Raw genomic sequence first — 22448 nt, 5'->3', positions numbered from 1 at the left:
TTGGTTGCCATTTCCTTCTCCAGAGGATCTTCAAACCCAGGTCTCCTGCATTGGAGGCAGATTCTTTACCAACTTAGCTACAAGGGAAGAGGCTACTTTAAACCTGCAGAGAGTACAATCCACAATAAGCATTTATAGGTATGCCATCATCATTTCACCCCACTCCAGTACTCTTGCCTGGAAAATCCCATGGATGGAGGAGCCTGGTAGGCTGCAGTCCACGGGGTCACTAAGAGTCAGACACGACTGAGCAACTTCACTTTCACTTTTCACTTTCATGCATTGGAGAAGGAAATGGCAACCCACTCCAGTGTTCCTACCTGGAGAATCCCAGGGATGGGGTAGCCTGGTGGGCTGCCGTCTATGGGGTCGCACAGAGTCAGACATGACTGCAGCGACTTAGCAGCAGCAGCAGCAGCATTTATATAACAAAACTATCTGAAGCACAGAAGTATAAGAAATACAGAAGACAATTTATTCCTGCTGAAGAAAGATCACATGAACAAGAAATAATAAGAAACAAAACTGTTCTAATTGATACATAAATGGAATTCCATATCTTAGAACAGAGAATACAGCTTCTTTACAAATGCTCCATTTTGAGTATTTATTAGGTCAAAAATAAAGCCTCAATCAATCACAAAAGTTAAAATGAGATAAAAATAATTTATGTTCACAGTAAAATAAAAATCTATAACAAAACCAGAAAATCAAAAGATCCTACCATCTGAAAAATTTTTAATTCTCCAAGATAAACTTTGTGTCAAAAATGAAATCTAAACCAAGAATACAGAATATGCAGAATATAATAAAACGGAATGCTTTTTTTTTTTTTTTTCGGAATGCTCTTTATTGAAATCTCTGTGATACAGCTATGATGTGCTCAAAGGAAAATTCAGTCTAAACTACTTTTATATATATATACACACACACACACATATATAAAGTCTTCTTTTTAAGTTAAGAACTCTAAGGCCAATAAATAAGATAAACCTTTGACTAACCAAAATAAAGAAAAAGAAACAGAAGTGAGACTATAGAAATAACTACAAATTGTTCATAGAATATGTGCATCATAAAAACTACTTGGTTGAAAAATATTATAATAAATGCAAAATCCTAAATGAATGGATGATTTTTGTACATTACCAATTGCCACAAATGAAACTGCAGTACATTTTTAAAAGAATAACCCCTCCCAAAATGCACCAGACGTAATCAATCTCACACTTGTGAATTCTACAAATCCTTAAAGGATCAGATTTCACCGCTACTTACAATGCACACGGAAAAGGAAGAGAAGCTTTCGACTCTTTCGACAAAACCAGCATAAAATCAACACCAACATCTGAAGATGGCACACCCACAGGAAACAAAACTACAGACAAATTTCGCTTATGTTCTCAATGCAAAAGTCCTAAATTAATGTAAGCCAAATGATGCAGCTCACTGGGGCTCACAACAGGCGTTCAATGACTGCAATATTAGGGGCTTCCCTGGCAGTCCAGGGTTCGGACTCTGCACTTCCACTGCAGGGGGGATGGGTTCGATCCCTGGCTGGGGAACTAAGATCCTGCAGGTCACAAGGTATGACCAAAAAATAGTAAATAAATAAAAACTAGGACCTGCTGTATAGCACAGGCAACTCTACCCCATACTCCATAGTGACCTATAAGGGAAAAGAATCTAAAAAAAGAGTGCTTATATGTATAATTGACTAATTTTGCTGTATACCTGAAACTCATACAACATTGTAAACCAACTATGCATGCATGCATGCATGTGCAGTCGCTCAGTCGTGTCCAACTCTTTGCAACCCCTGTAGCCCGCCAGGCTCCTCTGTCTCGGGGTTTTCCAGGCAAGACATACTGGAGTAGGTTGCCATTTCCTATTTCAGGGGCCCTTCCAAACCCAGGCATTGAATCCATGTCTCCTGCATGGGCAGGCAGATTCTTTATCACTAAGCCATCTGGGAAGCCCATAAATCACTATAATCCAATAAAATTTTGGACTGTTCAACATTAGAGAATAATGTTGACATAACTTTTTGTTGTAATAATAAGTAGAAAGAAATTTTATGTTTTTCATTAAAAATTAATTGGACAAAATTTGATAAAATTTAAAATTTATTCACTTGATTTTTTAAAAATTCAATAAAACAGAAGAACATGGTGACTTCAGTAACATCACAATAACAACTACTATTTATAAAGTGTTTACTACGTGGTGTTTTGGGTGGGTGTGTACTTATTCAGAATCTTTCTTTTTTCTTTTCTGAAAGTAAGGCAAAGGCAGTGGGAACAGAGGAAGCAGGGAGGCAGGGCCCACCCGGTAGGACCCTTGATTTATTCTGAAAGTTGCAGGAATCATCTGGTTGCCAAACCAGAAGAAGACACATATAAAGCCTACCTCCCAGAGTCCGTTGGACCCTCTAGACAGGGACTGCATAGCAAGTGCTCTGCTTTATGCAACAGCCAATGCATATCTCATCAGACGGCAGACACACTTGTGGAACATGAAAATATTTATTGAGTGCCTGCAGGGTGCCAGATATGGTTCTAGGTGCTGGAGATTTACCAGGAGAATAAACTGTCCTCATCTGTCTCGCATCCTGGTCCTAAATCTAAACACAGGAAGCACTCAGTAGCGCAAATCCTCTTTATTATTAGCAAATACTCCCCAAACCTCAGGCACTGGATTAAATGAATACAAAACCATGGTGCTTCTCAAGGCACCCATGGGATGTGCAGGCCAAGTGTCACCAGGAACCATGGCTACCCTGTCATGTCCGATCGGCAAAATCAAAGAAAGGGGTGTCTTTGGAAACTCAGAAACAGAAATAGGAAAGAAACACCCCCATCAGAAGTTAAACTCTGGCTTAGGACACCCTCATCTGCACAGCAGGATCACTTTAATATTTTGAAGGAAAAGGACATTAAAAAACCAATAAAATTTTCTTTCCATTCATCTTGAAAATGTGGACTGAAGCTCAAGAGCCAAGAAGCACATGACAATATATTGTGACCCTGAGCAAGTAAGGGTGGTGTTGCCTCCAAACCCTCTGCCCTGTCAAGGGTACTTTTCAGGATGTGGACACTTCACGGGTCATTACCTCACAGCACAGGAACCCCCTCAAGGGCCTCCGTGACCAGGATGCTGATGGATTTTTAAGAGACTTCTTTCCCTTTTTCCTGGCAAATCACTTTAACACAGAGATTTTTAAAAGGCACGTCAGAGCCTCCCCTTGGTTTCCACATGAGTCACTGCCATGTGGAGTGCCGTTAGGAGCCAGTCTTGTGACCATTTTTCAAAGGAAAAACAGTAGATTCTAGCTTATTCACAGGGTATCCACTCAGGCCAACATGACTAAAAACCTCACTGAAGAGCTGGCATCGTGGTTTCCAAAACCAAAACAGTTCCCAACAAGTAGTTAAAATGAAGGGGAGGCTATTAAATGGTGCTCTGTTTGACAAAGGCAAGTCATTTCTGAGGTGAGATGTTTAAGAGGCAACAGCATCCAAGAACTTGACAACCAGAACACAGTCTTCCGGGCGGACCTGGTACCTTCATCATCTCCTCCTCTCACACTCACTTTCCTCGTTAAAATAACAACAGGAAGAGTAATTCCGCTCCAGGACCACTGGGACAGACTTCAAATATTCCTCTTCTGAGTCCAACAGTGTCTTCAGCCAAGTGGATGGCTCTTAAGGCAACCAGATTAAAAAATATATATACCCTAGAGGAAGTACTGTAAAACGCAGCCTAGCTTTGCCCTGAGGATTCAAACTGCCGACAAGTTCCGGAAGCCGCCATTTTGGGGGAGCGTAGAGCGCTGTGCCATCTGGTGGACCAGGCGGAGGTCATCCCACCACAGCTTCCGTTACCCCTGCCTTCCTCTCCTCTGTTAGTCTGCTCAGAGGGAAAGCCCTGTTTGTACTTTGTGTATTTTATCTTCTTTCAAAAATACTTTAAAAGGTTTATTTTCAAATTTTTTTTTAAAATTTTATTATTGGAGCATCATTACTTCACAATGCCATACAACATGAATCGCCTCCCTCCTGCCCCACCATTCCACCACTCCAGGTCATCACAGAGCATGGACCTAAGCTCGCTGTGCTATATGGCAGCTTTCCACTAGCTAGCTATTTTACACATGGTAGTATATATATCAGTGCTGCCTTCCCAATTCGTCCCCCTCTCCCATTCCCCTCCCGTGTCTGCATGCCCATCCTAAGAGAACACCAGATATCATATATATTAACACATATATGATGGAATCTGGAAAAATGGTACAGATGAACCTATCTGCAGGACAGGAATAGGAATGCAGGCATATCACCTTCTAACGTACAAAAGCAAATCGTATCAGACCTTAAAAGAGACAAAACCCCCTATGCCCTTATCTCCTCCCTCTGCATTCTCTGTTTCTCAGTTTCACCTGTCCTTGGCTCTCCACTCTATTTGAAGCTCTTCTAGCTGATGACTTTGTTCCATCCCTATTTCTGGGGCTTCCTAGGTGAGTGGCTCAGACTGGGGAAGAATCTTTCTGCCAAGCAGGAGACCCGGGTTCGATTCCTGGGTTGGAAAGAGCCCCTGGAGAAGGAAATGGCGACCCACTCTAGTATTCTTGCCTGGGAAAGTCCATGGACAGAGGAGCCAGGGTCACAAAAGAGTCAGACACAACATAGCGACTAAGCAGCACCAGCATCCTACTTCTAAGGCAGCACAGGGAGGTGGGGAGTAAGAGAGGGCTGTGAATGTGCTGGAGCTGGGGAGGTAGACGGGGGATGGCGAGGACAGTAGATGGGACACACATCTTGACCTGCCCACTGCTCCTCTTGTGCAGTCATTCCTTGTCCCTCCAGCACCTTGACGCCAGGTCTCCTGGGCCCCCCTGGCCAGTCTGCTCCTCCTTGCTGACTTCCCGGAGCAGGTTCACTGTGCCACTGAATGTGGACCTTCTCCCCTTCTGAGGTGAGCCTGTCTTTAGACTCCCTGTGACCTCTCAGGAGTTAACCTCAACGTCGCTCAACAAGAATGTGTTCAAGAAAGAGAACTGTCCTAAGCAAGAGCCAAGCCCTAGGAAATGTTGCAAGAAAAAGGGGATTTTTCCTCTAACCCTAATCCACCCTTTTTACCTAAACCAGGGAGGATTTACTGAAACCAGGGCAAGGTCAGAGAGAGGCAGGCAGGCATTGGAGAGAATCTCACCTGAGTCTAGTGGAATGTGGGCATGGAGTAGGAGGTATAGTCATAATTGTCAAGCCTGAGTCTGGGGGTGTGTGTGTGTGTATGTTAGTTGCTCAGTCATGTCTGACTCGTTGCGGCCCCATGGACTGTAGCCCGCCAGGCTCCTCTGGGTGACACCTCCCAAAACAGAAACTTGACTTAGACATCCTGATAGTAAAATCTCCAAACACTGGCAGGGCTTCAGAATTCTTCTGACTTAAATAGACTGCAGTGGACTCCAGTGTAGACAGCAGCTGTATGGAGACCCAGGTGCACGACTCACTCCCGTTCAGTCAAGGTTACTCACTCAGGTTCGCTGAAGCCAATCAACTGAAATTAACAGAAATTCCTGCTCATCTCTGAGCAAGTGAGCCAGAATAAGTTGGTTGACCTCCCCAAGCCTCGAAAGACCCAGTTGTAAAATGGCTAAAATTACATCATATATTTTCATGTGGGATTATTCAGTGAATGAATGTGAAAGCACTTTATGCATGGAAAAACAAGAGGAAAATGTTAATTTACTGTTTCTCAGAGAAACTCAGAATTAACACTGTAAAGTGAGTATAGTAAAGAAAAAAGTCAAGAATGCCTTCTTGAAAGAAAGATAGCACTAAGTCGTGTCTGACTCTTGGGATTTCATGAACTGTAGCCTGCCAGGCTCTTCTGTCCATGGGATTCTCCAGGCAAGAATACTGGAATAGTTTGCCATTTCCTTCTCCAGAGGAACTTTCCAACCCAGGAATTGAACCCAGGTCTCTCCCACATTGCAGGCAGATGCTTTACCGACTGAGCTACAAGGAAAGCCCGTAGCTGCATTCTTGAATACTCTTTAAATATTCACTGAGATGACTTGTGCCCTTTAAAATAAAACTTATCAAACTGCTCCAAGTTGCCTAGACCATACATGCTCTCCCAGTGCATTATCATCTCCATCATCTGCCATAATCAGCAGGTCCTCTCGGCCCTCTCCAGAATGGGACACTTCCTAACAGCATCACTTGCAGTCCTATTCTCTCTCTTCGTTCTAGCACGAACTATTAAATGTGTGCTCACTGACCTTCTCCCCCTTTATCCCCTAATCTTACTTGTTTTTCCACCAGCCTATATGATTGCTTTAGGGGTTTTCACTTTTAGTTAAAGCATGCAGCCCGCTGATTCTTAATCAAAGCAACATATTGCAATCTGTTTGTCAAACCCACAGAGGAATGCTCAAATATGAGTCATGTGGCTCCACATCCCTTGAAATTATATATAATTTAATAGCAAAGTAAGAAATTCACGGTGCCAAAGTAAGTATATCACCCTGCAGTGCCAAAATCTGTAATTAAAAAACAATTTCCAGTTTGTTATCTGAATTTTTAGGCTATTAGGCAAACATTTAAATTAAGTGGAAACAGGAGGATAGCTGACTAAAATTTTCAATCTTAATCTGGATTTTAAATGCCATGTGCACACAACAGAAAAAAAGGGCAAAGTTAAGAATGACAGCTGACAGAAATGACAAAAAGAGAATACATGGAGCTTACAGGAAAATCACAAGAGAAAATTCTTCCCATTATATGCACCCCAGTGTGCAGAGCAGCACTATTTACAATAGCCAGGACATGGAAGCAACTTAAGTGTCCATCAACAGAGGAATGAATAAAGAAGATGTGGTACCTATAAACACAATGGAATACTTGGCCATAAAGAAGAATGAAATAATGTCATTTGCAGCAACATGGATAGCCCTAGAGATTATTATACTAAATGAAGTCAGACAGAGAAAGACAAATATTATATGATATTGCTTATATGTGGAATCTTTTTAAAAATGGTATCAATGAACTTATTTAAAAAAAGCAGAAATAGACTCACAGACATAGCAAACAAGCATATGGTTACCAGAGAGAGAAAGAGGAGAGGGATCAATTAGGTGTTTGGAATTAAAATATATACATTATTATATATAAAGTAGATAATCAATGGCAACTTGCTGTGTAGCACAGACAGCTAAACTCAGTGTCTTTTAATAACCTATCATGGAAAAGAATCTAAACAAAAATACATATATACCTTAAGCCCTCAGCTGTGTCCAACTCTTCGTAACCCCATGGACTGTAGCCCACCAGGCTCCTCTGTCCATGGGATTCTCCAGGCAAGAATATTGGAGTGGGTTGCCATTTCTTTCTCCAGGTATATATATGTATAACTAAATCTCTTTGTTGTACACCTGAAACTAACATTGTAAATCAACTGTATTTCAGTAATGATTTTTTTAAAAAATTTCCCATTAGATAAGGATAAGAATTGGGATTCACTTCAACAGTTCAGAGTAATAGAAGAGAGTTCAACACATTTGTTTAATAAAGTCAAAGATCTTCTACCCTTTGAATGCTGAACATGTTAGTCTCTCAGTCTTAACCAACTCTTTTGTGACCTCATGGACTGTAGCCTGCCAGGCTCCTCTGTCCGTGGAATTCTTCAGACAAGAATACTGGAGTGGGTGGCCATTCCCTTCTCCAGGGGATCTTCCTGACCCAGTGATCAAACCTGAGTCTCCTGCATTGCAGGAATATTCTTTACCATCTGAAACACCAAGGAAGCCTGCACTTACTAACTTGTTTTCAAAAGAGTAAATTATGAAATTATGGGAGGAAGTGGGAAGAGGAACATTACAGTAGAGAAACCTGATAAATATTATCTCAAACTGGGTGATCTAGGCTAACATCAGTGGTTACGATTCCTAGTGGTAGCAGGTACCCTTAATACAATGTGTTAAGAATGACACTTCACCTCTCCCTGAAAAATCATAATCCCTGTCTACCTAAGAGAGAAAAACATCAGCAAACCCACACTGAGGAACATTCTAGAAGACACCTGACCAATTCTCCTCAAATCTATCAAGGTCATCAAAAACAAAGTTTTGAAAATGTCACAGCCAGGAGGAGCCTAAGGAGACACAAAAACTGAACATAATGTGCTGCCCTGGAGAGGATTCTGAGCCAGAAAAAATTTATTGGGGGTGGGAGGAATAGCAAAATTTTAATGAAGCTTGGTCAATCATAATGTGCCAGTATTTCTTCCTTAGCTGTGACAAGTGCACCATAGTAACTAACGTAAGATATTAATAATGAGGAAGACTGGGTGTGGGTATACCAGTATGCTCTCTATTAGGTGGTAGAGCTGGAGATGGTCAAGTAAGCAGATGCTGAGCTCATCTCCCGCCATGAACACATCAAAAATACAAGCACATGAGGGTCACCTCTTGCTGAAGATGACCAGGAGGCTGGCAAAAGAACTTTTCTACAGGCACAGCTGTAAAGAAAGATCCACAAAGAGTTTGGTAGGACAGAGGAGATGCAGTCCTGTAGGGACCTGTACTCCTAACAGAGGACAGAGAAGAGGAGGAGGGTATCACACCCACACAAGATCAGTTCAGTTCAGTTCAGTCACTCAGTCGTGTCCAACTCTTTGTGACCCCATGGACTGCAGCATGCCAGGCCTCCCTGTCCATCACCAACTCCCAGAGTTTACTCAAACTCGTGTCCATTGAGTCAGCGATGCCATCAAACCATCTCATCCTCTGTCATCCCCTTCTCCTCCTGCCCCCAATCCCTCCCAGCATCAGGATCTTTCCAAATGAATCAGTTCTTTGCATCAGGTGGGCCAAAGAATTGGAGTTTCAGCTGCAGCATCAGTCCTTCCAATGAATATTCAGGACTGATTTCCTTTAGGATGGACTGGTTGGATCTCCTTGCAGTCCAAGGGACTCTCAAGAGTCTTCTCCAACACCACAGTTCAAGAGCATCAATTCTTTGGTGCTCAGCTTTCTTCACAGTCCAACTCTCACATCCGTACATGACCACTTGAAAAACCATAGCTTTGAGTAGATGGACCTCTGTTGGCAAAGTAATGTCTCTGCTTTTTAACATGCTGTCTAGGGTGGTCATAACTTTTCTTCCAAGGAGTAAGCATCTTTTAATTTCATGGCTGCAGTCACCATCTGCAGTGATTTTGGAGCCCCCCAAAATAAAGTCTGTCACTGTTTCCATTGTTTCCCCATCTATTTGCCATGAAGTGATGGGACCAGATGCCATGATCTTAGTTTTCTGAATGTTGAGCTTTAAGCCAACTTTTTCACTCTCCCCTTTCACTTTCATCAATGCATTCATTTCCTGTTGGTAGGTTGGAGGCAGCCTCTTCTATCCATGTAACCATCAAAACTGAGGTAAACATTCATATTTATTTTTAGCATTTTTCACTCCCCACATAGCTAACTCATCCTCTGAGTTTCAGCTGACACTCACCACTCCTGGAAACTTCTCCCATGGAGCCCCTCCCTGTCCCCTCTCCCCCTCATTCACCACCCTCTAGACTTAGGTAAGTGCCCATCTTCAGTATTCTCACAGTGCCCTGGGCACAGTTTTATAGATGCACGTTCCACACTGGATTGTAACTTAAGTGCTTTTATTCTCCACTAGACTATAAGCTCCTTGAGTCTGCAGGCCATAACTTATACATGATTCTTGGTGCCTGCCCTCACTGCTTCACACCAATGAGGCAGATGAATGCTTTACTCCCACCTAAGATGCTGTTCCTGCCTCTCTACCCACTCAAACCCTACCTTGGATAATGAATCAACACAGGTTCTTCCCATTATGTGAGACCCTCTGACCTTTCTTGCTACACAAAGCTTCCCCTTCTCTGAAACCCTGAGACCTTAAGAAATCACTGTATCTCTCATTACTCCCTATCAGCTTTGAATTTGCAGGTATCTTCCCAGTTGAAAGTGCAAGTTGCTCAGTCATATCTGACTCTGCGACCCCATAGACTATATACAGTCCAAGGAATTCTCCAGGCCAGTAAACGGGAGAGGGTAGCCATTCCCTTCTCCAGGGGATCTTCCCAACCCAGGGATTGAATCCAGGTCTCCTGCATTGCAGGTGGAATCTTTACCAGCTGATCTTCCCAGTTGGATTTTTAATTATCAATGTCAATATTTTAGCAAATGTTTTTTTCTATCTCTTTACAGTCATAGGTATATTTAGATATATAGATATGTATCTACCTATCTATTCAACTACGAAGTAGAATTAGAACATACATGTGCTCTGGAACCTCCATTTTGTTTTCAAAATAAGGGTGCCGAAATTATCCCAAGTCCACACATTTCATTGGTTTCATACTACACCATTGTATGATGTATAACACCTTGATGGATGAGCATTTAAATCTTTTCCAATATTTTTCTATCACAAACAAGACAGAAGTCAATATCCTAGTACATACACCACTTCAGACTTGTATAATTATATCCGTAGAGTAAATCTCAAGGTGTGATTGCCAAATCAAAGAGTTGAAGATTTTATATTTGTATAAACATTCCTAGATTACTTTCCTAAAACAGAGTATCAGTTTATAGGACCCAAATCCTTTTCCCAGAACCACTCCCCCACACATCACACTCTTAATTAATTAAGAGACTGATTAATTACTTTGTCTCCTGGAAAGACAAAAACCTGGCAGCTTAGTTATTTACTTTGCCTTAAGAGCACACGTGCTTCTGTGTGTGTGTGTGTGTGTGTAAGATGGGAGCTATCAAAAAGTGATGTCAATCAGAATTCTCCCTTCCATGTCTCTAGTTATTGCCACAAGTAAACATTTCAACAGTCACTCTTAACTTTGCCAATAAACATATGAAAAGATATCCAAACTCCCACTAACCAAAAGAATGCAAATAAAATAATAATGACTATCTGGTTTTGTTTTCTTGTTGCTGTCATTTGGAGGTGAAGGCAAAGAGTAATAGTCTCTCTTGAGGCAAGTATCAAAAGAAACATATGCCCATTTTTTTGGATCTCTTTCCGAATTGCATTAACTTGCACTTCCAGAAATTTTTCAAACAGCTGTGACGACAGCGGTACTTGTGTTCTGACCTGACATTAGTAGTTATATTTCCAGCATCTCAGTTATCAAGTACAAGACACTTTTTAGTTGAGTTTTATATTTTGTTTATGTTTCTCTCACAGTTCCATTATGATTAAATGACGTTTTCCAAATGAAGCTTTTGTGTATCTATCAAGATGAATACACACTAATTGAGATACTCAGGGTGAGTGTGATATGAACCAGACAGCTTCTACCTGCCTACCCATCTAACAAAGACCTTTTTTTCAGTTTCATGAGATTTGTTCCAAGCTTCTGCACCAACTTGCAAAAACAGAGTTAAAGCACATGCCCTGAGTATATGTACAGTGCAAGACTAATAATGGTAGGATCAAGATCCGTGTCACAAACCGTATCAAACCTTTTTTATTAATTCATCTTAGAGACACTAAGCCAAATTTTGGCAAGATCCAGTCTGATGTAAAGAAATCCTGTTTGAAACAAGATAGATATAAAACCACAGGATAAGATTACCTACAAACAGCTTTCACAGCAAAACCAGACATCCATTTCTTACCCTCCATCAGACACAAATGGAACCCGAGATGTTTCATCACTCCTTCCCAAAGTTTATGAAATAAAGTGCCCCCTGATGAATCCAACTTCAGGAACTGGCACTGTTTCTAAATTCTGCTTCCTCTGTTTGGCTAAGAATAAATCTGTTAAAATATTAAGATATGCCAGTAAGTAGGATCATGTTTTCTCTCACCACCTGCAGCTGGTCATGTTATCTTTGAACTGAAAGCATCTCTGCTTACTACTGTGATCAAGAACTGACCATATCATTTGGACCACACAGAAAAAGAATTACATTAATGTAATTTAATACTACAGATTTGTATAAAATAAATATTATAGCACTAAATACACACATTTTATAAGCAATCAATCATTCACTTTATTTACCCCTTTATTGATGCATTATTGCCCAATCTTATACACATGGCTAGGCAGAGAGGATGGAAAAGTAACTCAGGCACTAGATCTGCCCTCACAAGCCTCCCAGTGTAGCAGAGAGACAAAATGTGTACACAATTACAGAAAAGATAAAGTGTCATAGTGGTTCCAACAGGAAGATAATGCACATTCTGGAGTGATCAGAGTGGCTCAATGGACAAGGGGCTTTTGGATTAGGCTTGGAAAGCAAGAGATTTCTCCATGTAGAAAATAGAGAAAGCACACTTCCTAGATGACAAAGGAGCATCACCAGCATAGGAACTAAGGCAGGGTTCATGGTTTATGTTGGGAAAAGAAGAATAACTCTTTAACAGGATTGCAAGAAGCATCCCAGGAAGCAGGCATACATCGGTAACTTAAGCTATGACAAGGTCAATTAAGACCTTGACCACCATGCTAGAGAGCAAGAATGTGACTCGGTAGGCAACTAGTAGTTGCTGAAAACACTCTTAAGGAGGGATACAGATACTCAGAGTTGTGTTTAGGAGGTAGAAAAGGTGGAGTTCTAAGTATTCTAACAAAGATGGCACACAAAAGTAAAGCCATATTCTTTACATTTCAAGACACTTGCATTCAATAAATTGAGTATTTATTGATATATGTACATATTGATGGAAACAAGTTATGGCAGAGACTGTTAATTGCTACTCAATACCTATTCATCCCTTCTGTTAAAGAATTCCCCAAATTAGGCAGGTCACAGAATAAAGACCAAACCCTTCCTAACTTGCCCTGCAGCTGGAGGAGGTCATTAGACTAAACTGCGAACCATGGGACATAGTCTGAAGTGCTGTGCACCACTTCTGGGAAGTGGCCTCAAGACATTTCCACACATCTCTTGAGGAGGGTTCTTTCCCTTCTTTTTCCCTTCATCCTGGAATGTAGGTGTAATGTCTAGAGCTGAAGCAGCCAACATTGGCAATAATGTGACCATGAGATGAGGGTCTCACACGTCAGGACAATAAGAGGAAGAACTTGGACTCTCACACCTGGAGCACCTGCACAGGACCAGAGCACCTTATCTGACATTTTCATGAGAGAGAGAAAGACATTCTTATCTTTTCTGAGCTTTGGGTATTTTGGGTATTCACCACTGGGATCTAAACCAAATCCTCTCTGACATGGTTGAGAAAGGGATGCAAGAGGCTTTTTGTAGTCACACATCCAGCAAATCTGTTAACTTCACCTTAGGAACTCAAGAATTCTGTAAGGGGTGGGGCAAGCCATACTGGACAATCCAATCAGACTTGAGAAACTGCATCCAATAACTGAAGGAAACACATTCTTTTTCAAGCACATATTACACATTCACAGAAATTACCCATAGAGTTGGCCAAAATTCAAGTCTCAGCAAATACTGAAACACTGAACCCTTATCAAGTATGTTTTCTAATCGCAAGGCTATTCAATTAAAAATCAGTAACACAAAGATAATCCTTATACATTTAAAAATTAACTGCATGATGACTTGTTAATGTCTATCTTCCCAATTAGATTCTAAGTTATACAAGAGAAACTGACAGATCAAGCTGGTCAAGAAAAGGGGAAAATTTGTAAAGATGTGAACATAAATTTTTACAACTAATAAACTTGGTCTCAATCAAACACAGGCCAAGGGTATGAGCATGTAAGCACACACAGAAATGCCAATGGTCAGTAAACACAAAAAGCAGTACTCCAGCTCACTGATAATTAAGGAAATGCAATTTAAAATAACAAAGTATCATTTTTATAAAACATTAATAATTTAGTTTACTATTAATCATTGATGATTGCCAGTGTTGGTGAAGATATGGAAAATGCTCACCTACACTGTTGATGGAGTGTCATATTAAGACAGTGGAGATGGTGGTCAATTGGGAAGTGACTTTGTCTTTCAAAAGTTTATGGCCCATACCCTATACACCAACATTTCCACATCTGGCTCCACCCTACCATTAAGTCCCCAACATGTGCCTAGGGTTATCTGCAGCACTTTTATAACAGTGAAAAATTATAATGTAAGTGTCCTTCAACAGAAAAACTGTCCAATAAACTGTTAGATTCATTCTGAAGAATACAATTAATGCATTAATTAAAAAAATAATAGTCATATGTAATGATATACTGTCCAGTAAAAGAAACTAAAGAACAAGGCATGAAGTGAGGAAAAAAATACTATAAATGCACAAACATATGTATATATACATGTAAATGCATTCTTCAAAAAGGACTTGAGCTATACAGACCAATGTTTTAACAGTGATTACCTGGATTGGGGTGGGGCCTTGGGGTTAATAGAGAGAGAGATTACTCATTTTTTATTCGTCTCTATATTATCTCAATTATTACAGTTTTAACATGCTTTCTGACAATATCATGCTTTCCTGAGTTAAATGTGTAAAAACAGTTCAGTAAATTATTACATTTATCCCAAATCTCAGGGTGACGTGTTGTTGTTGTGGTGGTATTTCAGTCACTAAATTGTGTCTGAAACTCTCTGACCCCCATGGACTGTAGCCCTCCAGGCTCCTCTGTCCATGGGGTTCTCCAGGCAAGAATACTGGAGTGGGTTGCCATTTCCTTCTCCAGGGGGTCTTCCCAGACCAGGGACCAATCCTGTGTCTCCCACATTACAGGCAGATTCTTCACCTTTGAGCCACTATATGTGGTGACTCATAAACTAACATTCAGTCTCCTTAACTGATTGGAAAGGGTTTTTCCATTTTCCCAAACTGATTTACACTTCACTGAACTCCAGAGAGTTTGGCTGATCCTGTAAATGTGGACACAAACTTAAACTGAAGCACCATTTTTCCAGATGTTCATTCTTACAGTATATTTGAGAATTAAATGGGGCAGTGCCTCTTAAGCACCTAAGAGCTCAATAAACAACAGCTATTATTATTATCAGTAAGAATCTCCACAGGTGTCCTTGTAGTGTGACACAAACTTTACAATACACGCTTATTTTCCGAGCTCTTCAAAGGCTCTGCTGCAGAGAAAGCGTGTCCAAGGGAAGATGCTCAAACGTACTCTAATCCTCCTATACCGGATAGCCTGCAATCATACTTTAGAAATATTTTCCATCCTGGAAATGACATATTGGGATTTGCTTAAAGTAAACGCTTGTCTAATCTACATCACTTTGCACTTTGCTCGCGGTGCAATCAAGTTCGTTTTAATCCATAAATATCTCTAAATAGATAAAGTAATATAATTTTGTACTGAGTTCTGAGTGGATTTATTAGATACTTAAAAGATAGTCACTGTATAATTTCATCATTGTAAAGTCACTCTGCTGGCACTGTGTGGTTTTGACCAGATATCTAGAAGAAATTCCATCACTGGATTCTGATACCATATGAGAAATGGGTTTCTCTTTACTTCTAATGTGCTGGCCAAATTGTGACTCACAGTTGATAAGGAGTTCTGTGTTTTCTTTTCATATTACAGAACTGTCATCTACATATAATTAGCACCTTATTTGAAATTAAGGCCTTGTCTTCAAACTATAAACTAAAACTGCCTTCAACAATGGCCAATATTCTCGTAGTTCTTTATGGAAATACTAATCTTATATCGATGTGAAGCTGCTGGGAAATGGTTAAATGAATATGTTTTCACACAGAACGTGTAATGCATATACATGATTGATACAAGAATTCCTCTCCTTACTCTTAATGAAACGTTATGCTATTTCATTGAAAATTGTCCCAATTTGCTATTAACTCTCCATTGCAATAACACCATAAAAATGAATACGCTTTCATTTTGCTGTAAGATTTAACCACTGAAAGCATGTTATCATCCTTGCAAAATAATTTTAATTTACTCTGTGTTTATTTCATTTAGCACCTATGGTTTGCTACTCAGAAAAAGGCATTTAGTAAGTAATGTAAGCCATTTTTCTCACCGTATGAAAATCTGATGAAGAACATTTTTCCAGCTGTCAAAACTAAAACTTATACACGACCAAGATATTCAACTGTAAATTTATCATGCTAATTTATGCAATTATTATCATGTTCAGCTTTCTAAAATCTTCTCTGAAATCCTACGAGCAGTCCTCCCCAGACTCGTAGGACTGGTCTCAAAATACTCTTCAATTTTTGATAAGGCGAAAGAACTACATGTGCATCTTTATGGAAGAGACAGTGTATTTCTTTTAAATGTTTATCTGTTCACTTAAAATCCCCCTCACATTATCCCTATTTAAAATATATTTAATGAATGTTATGCCCACATAATTGTCTATCAGAAGCTTTCTACAAACTCCCTGCCCCACCTATGAGGCTGGACACCACAGTGCTGAAATCATTTTCCCCAACAGAGTGTAACATTCCTTCCACCTTTACCATGCTTTCTTGTACTTCTTGATAATTGAGTTACTCAGCCAAGAAGCTAGGGACAGTATTGCAAACTGAGCTCTTTGACCTATCGATAGTTATGTATTATTCATTTTCAATAACTAACAGGTCCTACTATATGCACATGGAACTCTGCTCAATGCTAATATGGCAGCCTGGTTGGGAGGGGAGTGTGGGACAGAATGAATATTTGTGTATGTGTGGCTGTAGAGTCACTCTACCGAAAACCCGAAACTATCACATCGTTGTTAACAGCTATACTCCAATATAAAATATAAAGTTTAAAAACATCTGAGTTTTCTAACCATGAGCAATTTTATATAACCACATTACCAAGACTACTTAGAAACTAACTACTACTTAGAAACCAAACCACAAGTTTAACACACACACACAAAAAAATAACTAACAGATCTTAGTTTCTGAGCATGGAACCAAGAGTACCTATGGCCTCATTGACTTGCAAAGGATATTAACACTATTCAAGACAACTAAGTTTGTCTAATACCCCTATTAATATTCTTGGAAACCTTTGTATCTTAAAATAAAATTATATTCCCACTTATAAAAAGAAAACTCTACTTATCATTCCTTTTCCTTCTGCTATTTCTTTTTATTTATTCTAGCTATTTTGAGGGTACTCAAACCAGACAGAAACACTTTCTCTCCACCATCCCTCCCCACAGTGATAAACCTCAGGAGGCGGCTGGGGCCTCAATAGTAACTGCTTAATTAAGGTTCCTCTGGTTGTTAACTAAGAACTTAAGCCTCCTGGAAAAATTTTCTCCCTCAAGCAAGATGGCTCACCATTAGTAAAACAATCAGCAGTAATTAAAAACCTCATATTCACATATAGTTCATAAGTTTTACATCATGAAAATTGCTTCTCATCTAATTCTCTTTTTAAAAATGTTGCCCACAGCAAAATAAAAGGGCCTCTTTGAAAAATCTGAAGTGGAACAAAAGAAGCTGAAATGTGATCAGTTTCTCTTTCAAATAATAAAACCGCCCCAATATTTGATCAATAGTTTCTCTTAAGAAATGATGCTTTAGAATTGTGGTGCTGGAAAAGACTCTTGAGAGTCCCTTGGAATGCAAGGAAATCAAACCAGTCAATCCTAAAGGAAATCAACCCTGAATATTCATTGGAAGGACTGATGCTGAAGCTGAAGCTCCAGTTGTTTGGCCACCTGATGCAAAGAACTGACTCATGGCAAAGATCCTGATGCTGGGAAAAATTGAGGACAAGAGGAGAAGCGGGAGGCAGAGGAAGAGATGAGGCAGAGATGAGGCAGTATCACTGACTCAATGGACATGAGTTTGAGTAAACTCTGGGAGACGGTCAAGGACAAGGAAAATTGACTTCCTGCAATTCATGAAGCTGCAAAGAGCTGGACACTACTTAGTGACTGAATAACAACAGCAGTTTCTCTTAAGTACATTAATCCAAATACTAAGGATATTTTTGTCTTATTTCGAAAATACCTAAAATACTTGATCATCAATGTACTGCAAATATTTTGACAAAGATGCTCAGTTCAGTTCAGTTCAATTGCTCAGTCATGTCTGACTCGTTGCGACCCCATGGACTGCAGCACACCAGGTTTCCCTGTCCATCACCAACTCCCAGAGCTTGCTCAAACTCACGTCCATCGAGTCGGTGTTGCCTTCCAACCATATCATCCTCTGCCATCCCCTTCTTATCCTGCCTTCAATCTTTCCCAACATCAGGGTCTTTTCCAATGAGTCAGTTCTTCACATCAGGTGGCCAAAATATTGGAGCTTCAGCTTCAGCATCAGCCCTTCCAATGAATATTCGGGATTGATTACCTTTATGATGGACTGGTTTGACCTCCTTACTGTCCAAGGGACTCAAGAGTCTTCTCCAACACCACAGTTGAAAAGCATCAATTCTTTGGCACTTAGCTTTCTTTAGGGTCCAGCTCTCACATCCATATATGACTACTGGAAAAACCATAGCTTTGACAGGGATGCTAGGTGTCATAATCATCTTCTATGTAAACTTGTTGCACCTAGATATTCAGTGGGGAATCAACATGTGAATGTGCTCCCTAAAATAACTTTAAATGGATTTAACATTCTTCTTGAGCTCACATGATTTATATTCTTAAACTATTTAAGACATAGTTATTCCAAAGTCTCTCAACAGACTAAAATTTAATCCTCCATATTTGCAAAGTGGAAAATAAAGAAAACAAGTTTGATTTAATCAAAATCTAATCAAATGGGGGGAGCACCTTTTCTGAAACAAATTAGGTAAACAGAAACAGATGTCAATGCCTTTTACACAAATGGAACCCGGGCCAAATTTATTTTCAAACAATATGTGAAATATGTAGAATTATCTCTGATCTAGTGAAATTCTGGGCACCGTGGGTCCAATTTCGAGACCATGACTGTAGTTATCAGGAAACACTAGAGGGCGGAATTGCATGGTGAAGTTTTTCTGACATCTCACTGGGGAAGGGGATGTCAGTCGTCAGATGCTGCCCTTTATACAAACTCTCAAGATGCTGAGTTATCTTGAAAGGCTTTAGACTTTTAACAGAAGATCTAAACTACAATCAAACACAGGACACCCAGGCTGGAGTTCCATGGAGAATATTTGCCGTAAGAACATCTATCTTCCTTCCTGCATGTGTTTATAACACGTCACTCCTCGTGAAGGAACCATCCCTTTTCTCCTGAATAAAAGATTGTGAATAACCCACTTATGCTCGTGCCTTTGCAACCCAGGGATTTTGTTACAGATGACATTTCCCGTCAAATCTGAGGAACTGCTTATCCCATTTTGGTGAGCTAAGTACCATAAACTGAGACAAAATGTCTCCGTATTATTAAAAGTTTTCTGAGGAGAAGGAGGAAGTGTTCAACCTTCAGAGCTCCTTTGTGTTCATTCTCTGTCAATGGATGAGATTCAAAAAAGATGGGTACCCTGCATTCCACTGCACTGATAAATGGAAGCCATTTATGTCAAGCGGATTTTGGAAACCCAAATATCGATTTCTGTAGCTCCAGGAGCAACATAAAAAGCCATCTCTCCTCTTTTAGCCCCTGCATGACTTTCAGAGTGGCCAAGTCATATACATGCCATGTCAAAAGCTCCTAATTACAGTACGTTGAAAATTACAGCCTCACACATTCATTCTCCAGATAATCAAGTTTCTTGGATGGCATTCCATGAGATGATGGAGCTTCCCTTCAAAATAACCCATCTCAGAAAATGTGTGTTTCCCAACAGAAAAAAAAAAGTGTTTGTCCTAGAAGAGTGTTTTATTATCACTATATTTATAAAATATATTGTACTTATAAAAATCAGTGTTAAAAAGAATTATAATCCAAACAGGCTGAATTTCTCATGTTTCTAATATATGCTAGTTTGTATTTAAGATCCTAACCCCTTGATAATTCTATAGATTGAACAGTGAATGTGGCAACACAAATGTTTTAAATAATTTAGGAAGTACAAATTGAGCATCTGTGATTCTTAGAATCCAAAATACACTTTTCACTATTCTTTTTCTCTTTATATATATATATATATATATATATATATATCTGTGTAGTCTTTTTCCTTGCTTTTAAAACCAATGTCTGAACATTCACCATAATATCCAAGATATACAACGGGTCAAGGAAACAGGGCCACTACCAAGGTTTTTAATATACTTACGTAGACTTGAAAACTATAGGCTGTAAAATATTGATCTCTTCAGTCTACTGATGGAAAACTAAAACCCAGAATGGAACGTACTTCAGTAGGAAAACTAACCACGGTAAACATCACTGTCATGCTTCGTCATGTCTGACTCTGCGACCCTTTGGACGGTAGCCCGCCAGGTTCCGCTGTCCCTGGGATTCTCCTGGCAAGAATACTGGAGAGGATGCCACTTCCTACTCCAGGGGATCTTCTCAAACCAGGGATCTTCCGAGTCCACGGATCGAACCCACGGCTCCTGTGTCTCCTGCACTGCACGTGGATTTTTTACCCACTGAGCCATTGGGGAAGCCTCTAAGCATTCATGAGTATATCCCACTTCCTGTCTCTAGAAAGCCATATATGGAAAAGTTCTGTCAATCAATGTCAAATCTCATGCATAGGAAGCCTCTCCTAACTGCTTCATCTAAAATTTTAACCACCTTTCTCAGCTTTTCATAACCTTCTTTTTGGCCAAAGTTTTCCCCTTAGCACTTACCATGAATTAATTTACTAATTTTTTTACTTGGAATTTTTATTTGTATATTATCAATCTCCCTCTCTGGAGTATATGCCCTCTGAAGGCAGGGATTTTATTTATTTTGCTTACCCTTCTGTTTATCTCCAACCCTTAGAACAGTGCCTGGCCTAGTAAGTAATTAATAAATATTTGTTGGATTAAATGGATGAATGTAAATGAATAAACAACAAATCCAAAACCTAGCAGAATTTTATGTTTTCCAACTCTTGTTCTAACAGAACTAATAAAACAGTTACACGCCAAGAACTTTGAAAATGTTACCTGATTTAACTTTCCAACAACACTAAAGAATGAATACATATGGTATCACTTTGGGTCACACAACTTAGCATGTAGCTGAGCTAAAATTTAGACCCTGGTCTGCATGTTGCTAAAGTTTATGTTTTGTCCACTATATCACACTGACCTACATATAATCTCAGCTCCTCTAGAAGATGTGTATCAAATGTATAAAAGGATGATCTAAAATTACAAAGGTTAATTGTGTCAAAATGCTCATACTCAGGGGGCTCTGGAGACTTAGAAGAAACAGTTGAGTATTTATGAATGGCTATGAGAATATCCTATTTATCAGAAAAGCCTAGGGTTCCACAAATTCTCAATTACTCACATCAAGCCTCAGGTGGCATAGTTCCTTTCAAGCAATGTTAACAGTATTTGTTGATTTTCATTAGACACTACAACTACATACAGGAATAACTACACACAGGTCCAAACTCTTTTATCCAATAATCCAATGATGTGTTGTCTGCAAGAGACACAATTTAGATTTAAGAAACAAATAGGTTGAAAATAAAAGAATGAAGATAAATCATACGGACATACCTAAAAGACAGCTGGAGTAGCTTTTCTAGTATCTTACAGATAAAAATTGTTACTAGAGACCAAGAACATTTTATAATTAAAAAGAATAAAGTCAATCCATCAAGACATAACACTTATGAATGTATCTGCACTTAGTAACAGAGCCCCAAAATACATAAAGAAAAAGCTGGCAAAACTGAAGAGAGAAATAGACAATTTAACAATAACATTTGGAGACTTCAGTAACTCACTTTCAACTAGACAGAAGATCAACAAGAAAATAAACTAACTACACCAAACAGACCTTTTTAGAATACATCACTCAACAAGAGCAGAATATATATTCTTCTTAAGAGCACATGGAATATTCTCCAGAATAGACCATATGTTAGAGCAAAATCCCTTACCCAAAACACTTTGGACCATATGTGTTTCAGAATTTCAAAGTGTCCATATTTTAAAAATATGTTGCATTTTTATTGTATTATATAATATCCTGCATGCTCAGCAGGATCTAGGTCAATATCCTATAACCAATCACAATATTTCTACAGCAAAATATATGAAAACTGACACTACCTTAGAAAAAGACTATACACAGCTTCAACGCAGTTCAGGTGTTTTGTCATGAAATAAATTACAAAAAAAAAAAAAAAAAAAGTTAACTCTTGCTTCTACTTTCAAAGCATTTTGGATACACTTCTCTTCATCTCTGCTGCCATCATCCTAATAGGAACCCCTGTTATCTCCTTCCTATCCATCAAGTAGCATTCTAGCAGCATCCCTGCTCTCAGCCCAGGCTCCTTCCAATCCAGGCTTTACAAAGTAACCAAAGGCATTTGTTACTTTTATTATTTTACTCCTCTGCCTGAAACTCTACAATGATGTCCCATGACTCTTAGAATCAAACACAAATCTGTCA

At 39.4% G+C, this 22448-nt stretch overlaps 1 protein-coding gene across 1 annotated transcript in view; it reads right to left on the bottom strand.

The window, feature by feature from the left end:
* The window catches only part of MARCHF11 (membrane associated ring-CH-type finger 11), a 109465-nt gene that overhangs the window by 72870 nt on the left and 14147 nt on the right, over window positions 1–22448 (bottom strand). The window lies entirely within an intron of this gene.

The sequence above is a fragment of the Cervus canadensis genome, chromosome 16 (assembly GCF_019320065.1).
Source record: "Cervus canadensis isolate Bull #8, Minnesota chromosome 16, ASM1932006v1, whole genome shotgun sequence".
In the NCBI taxonomy this organism is placed as follows: Eukaryota; Metazoa; Chordata; class Mammalia; order Artiodactyla; family Cervidae; genus Cervus; species Cervus canadensis.
This window is presented reverse-complemented; position numbering and strand designations above follow the sequence as displayed.